We start from the raw sequence: 9,239 nt of genomic DNA, 5'->3' as shown, positions 1-9,239 counted from the left end.
AGACGCCCTGACCTTCGCTGTGTTAATGATATGCTAAAGCCCGCTGGCACATTGACGTGATTGGTTACAAGGTAGTCTGTGACGTCAGAAACATCAGCGATTTCAACCCTCGTTTTTGAGACTGTCTTTGGTTCACTGCAGTTTTAAGGAGAAAATACTCAGCAATGGTGTTTAAGTCCGCGTGAACCGGAAGTTGCAAACGACTTTTCTCAAGTGTTGTGACGCATTTCCGAGTGAAACGGAATATTGAATGTAACGGTTTGAGGGAGTGGTTAAGCGTTTATCCAAACCAAGCCGTCAAGCCTACGTAATCAGAAAAAGAACCATTCCAGACCGGAAGTAACTTTTCAGACTTTGATCAAAGATAACTTCGGCAAACAATTTTTTTCCGTGTATTAACTTGCACGGATTAATTGTTCACCACAAGACTAGTAATATCCGCTAACAAAGTAAATAGGGTCAATTCTGATTTCATGCCGACTTTAACTTGTGCAACATAGACATAAAAACTTGATTTACACCACAGTTCCTGTAATATCGTAATGTATGCTGGTGTTTCTTGGATTGGTCCGAACTGATCTGAACCGGAGATCAAAGATAAGTATTGCCGTTCATTGTGTTCATGTTTACAAAGTCAGTCAGTCAGCATTTCATTTAACCCTTTCCTCTCTGGTGTATTGATTGCAAAAACAAGCTCAGAACATGATTCTTGAGTGTTTTAGCTTTCAAATGATGCATAGTTTATGATAGTTGATTGAATATTTGTTATAAAACAAAGGTAATAAAAAGTAATACACGTATAGCCACGCCCCTTTCGGCCCGCCCACGGGCCGGTGCTTACAGGAACAGACGATCTAATTATAAGCATTCATATGAATGCTTCAGTGAATCCTGTATATGCCAAAGTTTGATGATTTACTTAATTTAGGCTACAATCTGTCGAGAAATAACATTCAGAAAGATGCTGCCCATCTCTCTTCTGCGAATGGAGGAATGTTTGTCACGCAAAATGCAATACAAAATTAGGACAGCCACAAACCCTGTTATGCATACCAAATATTGTCTGCCCTGCAATCTCTGCGTCTATTAGTTTCTGACACTCCACAGAGTGCTGTCTGGATATTCAGTAAAGTCAGATTTAGCTCAGGTTATAAGTGCTGCTATTCTGCCAATCTGTCCAGAAAAGCCTGTCTGCTTTCTGCATTAACAGCAAGAGTGTGTATGACAGAGAGAGAGAGAGAGAGAGAGAGAGAGAGAGAGAGAGAGAGAGAGAGAGAGAGAGAGAGGGAGAGAGAGAGAGAGAGAGAGAGAGAGAGAGGGAGGGAGAGAGGGGGAAGAGGTCTTTAGTAGCCAAATGAGACGCTGTAAAACCGGAGCCATGTCTCCCATTAGACCTCTCTCTGTCTCACTCTCTCTCTCTCTTTCCGTCCGGTCCTGACAGAAAAAGTCCATTAAAACAGAGCAGTCGACAGATTATATTACACTGTACAAACCAAAAGGACATTATTCCTGGATTACCAAATTGAACTAGGTTATTATGTGACCAAATGTTTAGATTTAGCGGGACATAAGATCAGAAGAAGATGGAATATTGCTGTCTGGCCTTCCTGGACATGTTTTGATATTAAAGCAGTCGTCTGTGCTTATGATCAAAGAGAGAGAGAGAGAGAGAGATCTGAAAAAGACACATCCACTTTGGGATCCATTCATTTGAGATCTATAGAGATGAAAATAAAATTGGTCCACTGCAGAATCAATAAAATAACATAGATACATTTAATAGATAAATAGAAAATGAGTTCAATAAGTAATATTTAAAGTATATTATAATATTAACTTAATATTTATAATGTTATGAGTATATTCCAAATGATAAAATAACTGAAATTACAGAAAACAATCCTGGTCAAAATTTTGTCCACTACAAACAGTCAATAAAAATGTAGAAATGTGAATGCAATCATAACAGAATTTGCACTGGCACTTGCACTGGATACCTAAGTAACAAATTTGCATAATGCCAGTCAATGGTCTTCATTGGCTGCAAGTATGTAGTATGAAAGAGCCAACAACGCATCAAAGACGCTCGCAGACGCCTCGCAGACGCGTCGCCGAGCCCAGAAAAATATCTAGCATGCTAGATATCCGGAGCTGTCGCACGACTCAACCACATGTGATGTCATGAGCTACAGCCAATCAGAGCAAGTCATGGGTTGAGGTCACCGGGAATACGCGTTTTTTTTTTCTCAGAGCAAATCATCGCGCAAACAGTTTGCAGCACTTATTTCTGTCTGACATCCATATTCAAACAAAGACTCGCGTGTTGTGTACTTGTGTTCTTCTTCGCTGGGTAGTGGCGCGCCATATGTTGCGTCATTTCCGGTTCGTTTTATCGCGTGATTTTTCGTGACAAAACGTGGTTTGTAGACAAGATATAATCGTTGGTTGACAGAGTTGTTGTCAACTCGTGTAGTGAGTTACCTCCTGTTGCGGATCAATCATGTTGTGTCGTGTGGTGTGAACAGCAACTTAAACACTCCTGATTTCACAGAGAGCAAGTCATGTAGTGTGAACCGCACAGTTCAGCCCGACGTTTTAAAATCCTGTAGTGTGAACTTGCCTTAAGCGGCCGACCAAACACAACAGACTAAGCCGACTGACCAATCAGAGCAGAGTAGCTCACAGAAAGGAGGGGTTTAGAGAGACCGAATCCGTTATCGAACCGTTTCAGACTCTGCGATAAAAGAGGTGATGCTACAATGAAAAAATTAAAGTGTCTTTTAACCCAGCGAAGAAGAACACAAGTACACAACACGCGAGTCTTTGTTTGAATATGGACGTCAGACAGAAATAAGTGCTACAAACCAAGTTTTGTCACGAACAGCTTTTTCCACCTTAGAAACATTGCTAAGCTACGTAACATGCTATCTGTTTCTGATGCAGAAAAGTTAGTTAATGCATTCATGACCTCGAGACTAGATTACTGTAATGCTTTATTAGCTGGTTGTCCTGCATCCTCCGTAAACAAGCTACAGTTAGTCCAAAATGCAGCTGCTAGAGTTCTTACTAGGTCAAGAAAATATGATCATATAACACCAATTTTATCATCTCTACACTGGTTACCTATTAAGTTCCGTATCAATTACAAAGTATTGCTACTGACCTATAAAGCCCTAAATTGTTTAGCTCCTGTGTATTTAAGGGATCTTCTATCGCCCTACAATCCATCGCGCTCTTTTAAATCGCTAAATTCGAGGCTTCTGGTCGTACCTAGGATAACTTAGTCCACTAAAGGAGGGAGGGCGTTTTCACATCTAGCTCCTAAACTCTGGAATAACCTTCCTGATATTGTCCGAGGCTCAGACTCGCTCTCCCAGTTTAAAACTAGATTAAAGACGCATCTCTTTAGCCAAGCATTCACATAATGCATCTCATACCTTTTTATACTACAGTTAAATCAGATCAAATGCATTCATATTATGAACAGCAGCTACGCTAATTATTTCCCATCTGCCCTTTTTTGTTGTTATCTCGGGACGCCTGTCCCGAGATAACTCAAATAGAGTTCGTCAGCTCCAGTTACGTATCCAGCCTCTCATGGAGACTTCAGATGCCCCAACGCCTGTGAAGAGACGACTCGACGCCTGTGAAGAGACGACCCAACGCCGGAGATATGTTATGCCCTAAATTTATGATTAACTAACTGTATTTTTGTATGTACATTTCTGAAATGCATTTTCTGTAAAGCTGCTTTGAAACAATATGTATTGTGAAAAGCGCTATACAAATAAATTTGAATTGAATTGAATTGAATCTTTTGATATAAGCCTATTGTAGGAGATCTTCACAACAAACTTCAGAACCTTTAAAATAGGATAACAGGGCACTTTAAAAATCTTTAAATAGAGAAAGGAATTGGGAGCCGAAGAAATGTAAACACTTACTGTACCATGAGAAAAGTACTAAATGAATGCCTCTCATTTTGATGCCTCTCATTAAAAAAAAAAACGTGTTGTGGATTCCACAAAGGGCATTAAAATGTATGAGCAGGACAATACATTTTGAAACCCTTACAAAAATGACTATGGGTAACTGTAGTTTTCGCTAAAATACCATACTGTAGTTACTAAACTGTTATATAAAATTGAGCTGAAATTTGGGGCCAGATTTACTAAACAGGGCAAATTAGCATGAGAGTGAAATTCCAGAAAAGCGCAGATGGGAATGGAAATTAAAGAACACAGACGCAGCAGGATCATTTTCATAAAGACCAACGCAACCACGAGCAGCGTAAATTAGCGCCTGGTTTAACACATGCTTTTTTTGGTTGGTAAATAATGGTGCGAATACAAGTTAATTGACGAGCGCAAACCTTATTAAACCACCTTAAAAATCCCCTTGTATGATTGATTTAAATACTCTCCTCACATAAATGTTGCCTCTGAAAGGGAAACTCTTACAAATGCATATGCAATAATGTCAGCCGCAAAAAGCTTATCTTTAGTAAATCCTGAAAGTAGTTTTTTAACTCCAAACTGGGTTTGACTCAACTATGCTCAGATTCATAGAAAACAGAGAGCGAGAAAACTGCTATCAAATCAATGAAAAAAAAGAAATGAAGCAAAAAGGTACAAATAATCTTAAAATGAAGAATCTTCAGACTATTCTTTCTGTCTTCTAATTTATGACATCTGTATTAACCGCAAGATATTTGCTGTTTGTTTTCTGAGGGAAAAACAATGAAGCAAAGTTGCAACTAGGATGCTAGTGTTGCTATGCTGTTTCTATCTTCTGTGTGTTTGGTGGTCCCTGCTTCTCCAACAGTTTTTTGTTTTGTTTTTTATTTTGCAAGTCTGATCACTAAAATCCACCTCTCTGATTCGAGACATCATTTATGATCATAGCTCAAATCGTGGAATGAGTTAATACTTGACCAATTGATTTGAACAAACCCCTTGCTAAAGTTTAAGCAATAGTGAAGCTTGGCCATGAGCACCTGAATAGCATGAACAAAGCTTATTTTTTTCTATCTTTCTAATTATTGTCCTCCCTGCACTCTCTGCTAATTTCCAGTCTGTATTGTTGTGTTGCCGTATAACCGTATAAATGCTGTCCTTCATTGTGCTAGCGAGATGGGTACAATGATTGTATAGTCAAATTTTGTGCACAGAGAGAGGAACAAAATCAATCCAGAATGCATTGTAAGCACACTCCACGGACATTGTAATGTGAAGAGATGCTGTTGAATGGAGAGAATTTAATGAAGAATGCAGCGCTGTGGTATTGTACACAAACGCTCCGCAACAACATTTAACGAATGAGGCGTGGAAAAACACTCGATGTGATTGTGTGAGCTGTTTTGTTTGACTCATGACGTGACGTGAAATATGAGAGATACGTGTTTTAACCTTTAGATTCACACACACACACACACACACACACACACACACACACACACACACACACACACACACACACACACACACACACACACACACACATCTATCTATATAGAGAAAAACACACATTGTCTTCCAAAAGAATGAGTAGATTGTGACTCACTCACACACACAAACCAAGAGAAAGATTTCATTGTTCAGAGGTTGCTATTTTAGCTCAAACTTAACGTAGTTCCTACACTGTAAAATTATATCACAATGTTATGTTAATGTTAAAGGTCTGTAAAGTTGTAAACATTAAAGTGCAGATAAACCACTGTCTCACAAAAGAAAGAAGTGATTCTGAACTGCCTGATACGAGTCGCCAGTCTCACTTCCTGCACAAATCTAGTTAGTCACACATTTGCATAATGCCAGCCTATGGTCTTTGTTGGCTGCCTGTGAACAACGTCTACTTTGACCCACCCTTAAAACACTGTAGTTGGAGCTGAGACCTGGAAGAGTTAGGTTTGTGTTTTCATGTGGAGAAGATGCTGTTTTCAGAGCTGCGAGAGCAAATACACTTTGTATGCTTTGTATGCAATTGATACGGTAAAACTGCACCATTGCTGTTGGTATCACTGTGCAAGAGATAAAATTCAGATATGGAATGGACGTTTCATTTACGACACGTGCTTTTTTTTCTATATCATGACATGCACTGATCTGAACTAAACTTCAGACTCAAGACATCTCTGGTTCAGATCACTGTTTTTCTGGCAGATCAAAAGAAAATGGAGCCCGTGTTGTTTTATGCTGAGAGGTTGTGTGGCCACAACAATGAAAACAGAGACGTTCACCTGAATGGAGCAGCGTCCAGCAGATGCTGTGCTTTAACATGGCCTTGAGTCCAATTATATCCTTTAGCAGGCAACCTTTCGGCACAGCTGTACCTGATGGAAATCACACACTGGAATAAAAAGCATTTATTCAAATTCACCTGCCCCAGAAGCTCTTGGTTAGATCAGTCAGAATTGCGCATCACACAAAAACATGTCGCATTTCACTCCAAAATCAAAAGAAAAGCTAATGATATTTTGCATAAAGAAAATGTTATTGCACCATTAATACTTATTTTTACTTTCCATGACAACTAAGCGTTTCCCCCTGAAATTCTCATTTCTGTAATGTGTGCTGATCTTGAATTTTTTTTTAGGTATTTTTAATGATTATAATGTGTCATTACAAGCTATTTCTGAGTGCACTGCTGATCTTCAAAGCAAACACGCCCCTACCTAAAAGGACCACACCCCTATCTTGATAGCTCCGCCCCAAATTTACAAATACGATATGCAACACTGGCACCTCCCCCCTCATGAGTGTTTACGCCCCTTAATGCCAATTGGCTACAATTGTGTTTTAATACCCGGTCCGATCAACTTTCAACAGCGTTTCTCAGAAATTGCTTACTGCACCTTTAAATCAGTATAGGTCTGTAAAACAAATATTACCATAAGTATAATGACTTAATATTATTTTTCACATTACAGTACATTTTGCACTATTGTCACAAGGCAAATTTATAATTGAAAATATAGATAAATATAATTTCTTATCTCTTTCATTTGATTCGTGTTAAAATATGACCCAGACATGTTCTTGACAGGTTTAGTGAGATTCCCTCCTAAAGGTGGATGAATCTCTTCATGACGCAGACGTCATTATTTAGAGTCATACACAGTCAGCACAAACACTGCAGCCACATCACTCTTTCTGCTTCACATCTGCAGACATCTACCTCTCCATCACACAATTGTGACATGTCAAATTCAGGGTTTTATCCATATTCATGAACAGTGAAGCCCCTGTAAAGTCTCAGAGCAAGCAGAATAATGTTTCAGAGAACAATCAGGGAAAATAAATAAGATAATTAACCACAATGTGCAACTCTACAAATTATGAAATAGAAGTGATCTATGAAATAGACACTGTGGTTTAATGGGTCTGACCAGAAAGCCGGTTCTCTGAAACATCGAGTGGAGAGATCCACCTATGGGAAGGGCATCCGTACCTGATCTCTGCAGAAGCATCCAATTGCACCAAGTCTGGCTAGACAGACAGAAGCACGCAGCCAATGCCCGGTAGCGGGGCAAAGCTGGTGGATCTCTTCACTCTATGTTTCAGAGAACTGGGGTTATGACAGTAACTGCTGTGCACATACAGGACATGAAATATGTATGTGCCATATACAAGTAAATAAACCTAGCAACACATTTATATACACACACCCAGGCAGGAATGTAAATGGATGCTTGGTGACAGGAATGTGAACGGCCCGCCGGCCCATTCAACCTCTGTTCCTGTACTCCAATGTGTACTTGAAGAGGAAAAAGGAAGATCGCAGGGAAGGGCTATAAGAAGAACCCAAAACAGAATGTGCTACCGAGGTTCTGGTGACATCCAGCCAGTAGTAACGCACAAACTTATGGGGAGAAGCCCGGCTGGCAGCAGAGCAGATGTCCTGCAGTGACACTCCCCTGAACAAAGCTCAAGAGGCGGCTAACCCTTTCGTGGAATGAGCTCTGATGTCTCTTGGGGGCTGCATTCCCTTCGATTCATGTACTATAGCTTCCACTAGCCAATGTGAGAGTCGTTGCTTAGATATGGGAGTCCCCTTGTGAAGGGGCATCCATGAAATAAAGAGCTCTTCAGGAAAGCACTGGTCCTGGTCATCTACGACCGTAAGACGTAAGACGAAGGAAAAAGATGGAGGGTGAAAAGCGGACAGCTCCAACACCTCCGATGTGAACGCAGGGGAGCATTTAGGCATAAAAGCCGGATTAGGCTTAAGGAAAACCTTATCTCCACTAAGAGAGAATTTTCGTGCACAAGGAATGTACCAAGAGTCCATGAAGCTCACTGACATGTTTAGCTGATGCCAAGGCCTAGAGCAAAGCCATCTTAAAAGACAGCAGCTTTAGGGAAATACTTCCCAGAGGCACAAAAGGATGTTGAGACAGAGCCTCCAGCACCTTGGAGAGGTCCCGTTCAGGAACAGTTCACCTGATGACTGGCAAGAGCGACGGGCACCCTTCCTAAATCTGCGGATTAGAGGATGCTGTCTGACCGTTGAGCCCTCAAAGCCCACCTGAGAGGTAGAAATAGCTGCTAGGTAGACCTCAATTGTGGAAAAAGACCTGCCCTTACCCATAAGGTCTAAGGGAAACACAAAGTATCAGGAACTGAGCACTGATATGATGTGAGACCACTCCCATCACACCATTTATCAACCAATTGCCACTTACATCCATAAAGGCATTCTGTATAGTAGTAACCACACGCGGGGGAAGCCCTAGTGCATTTAAGCATGTCCTCACACGTCCATGAGGATGGACTGGGGAAAGGCCGCAGTGGCGTTAGCCTGGGGAACGCCATAGGGCGGGATGGCCTCCTTGCCCTCTGAGACACCGAGAAGGCCTATAGACAGAAGCACGCATCATTGCCGAAACATACAACCAATTCTCAGTAAGGCTTGGTGCAATTGAATGCTTCTGCAGAGGTCAGATACGGCCGGTTCGTCGACAAACGGGAGGTTGTCCGCAAAGATGTCCTCTTCTGGAAATGCAGGATTGAGCCGGTCAGCCAAGTTGAGGGATGTTGTGACCCGCGAGGCCCGCGCTAGCACGTCGTTGTCACCATGTCCCCCATCCGAGTCAGAAAGGCAGAGATCGACGCACTGGATCACGAAAACTTTAAGGCGGAGCCGCAGGAGCTTCTTAGGCAGCTTAAGACAATGCCTGCAATTCTCCGGGTTCTCAAAAGCCTCTTCTGCGTGCTTGAGGCCCAAGCAGACCAACACAA

The sequence above is a fragment of the Phoxinus phoxinus genome (assembly GCF_949152265.1).
Source record: "Phoxinus phoxinus genome assembly, chromosome: 19".
Taxonomy (NCBI): Eukaryota; Metazoa; Chordata; class Actinopteri; order Cypriniformes; family Leuciscidae; genus Phoxinus; species Phoxinus phoxinus.
Note: the sequence above shows the minus strand (reverse complement) of the source record.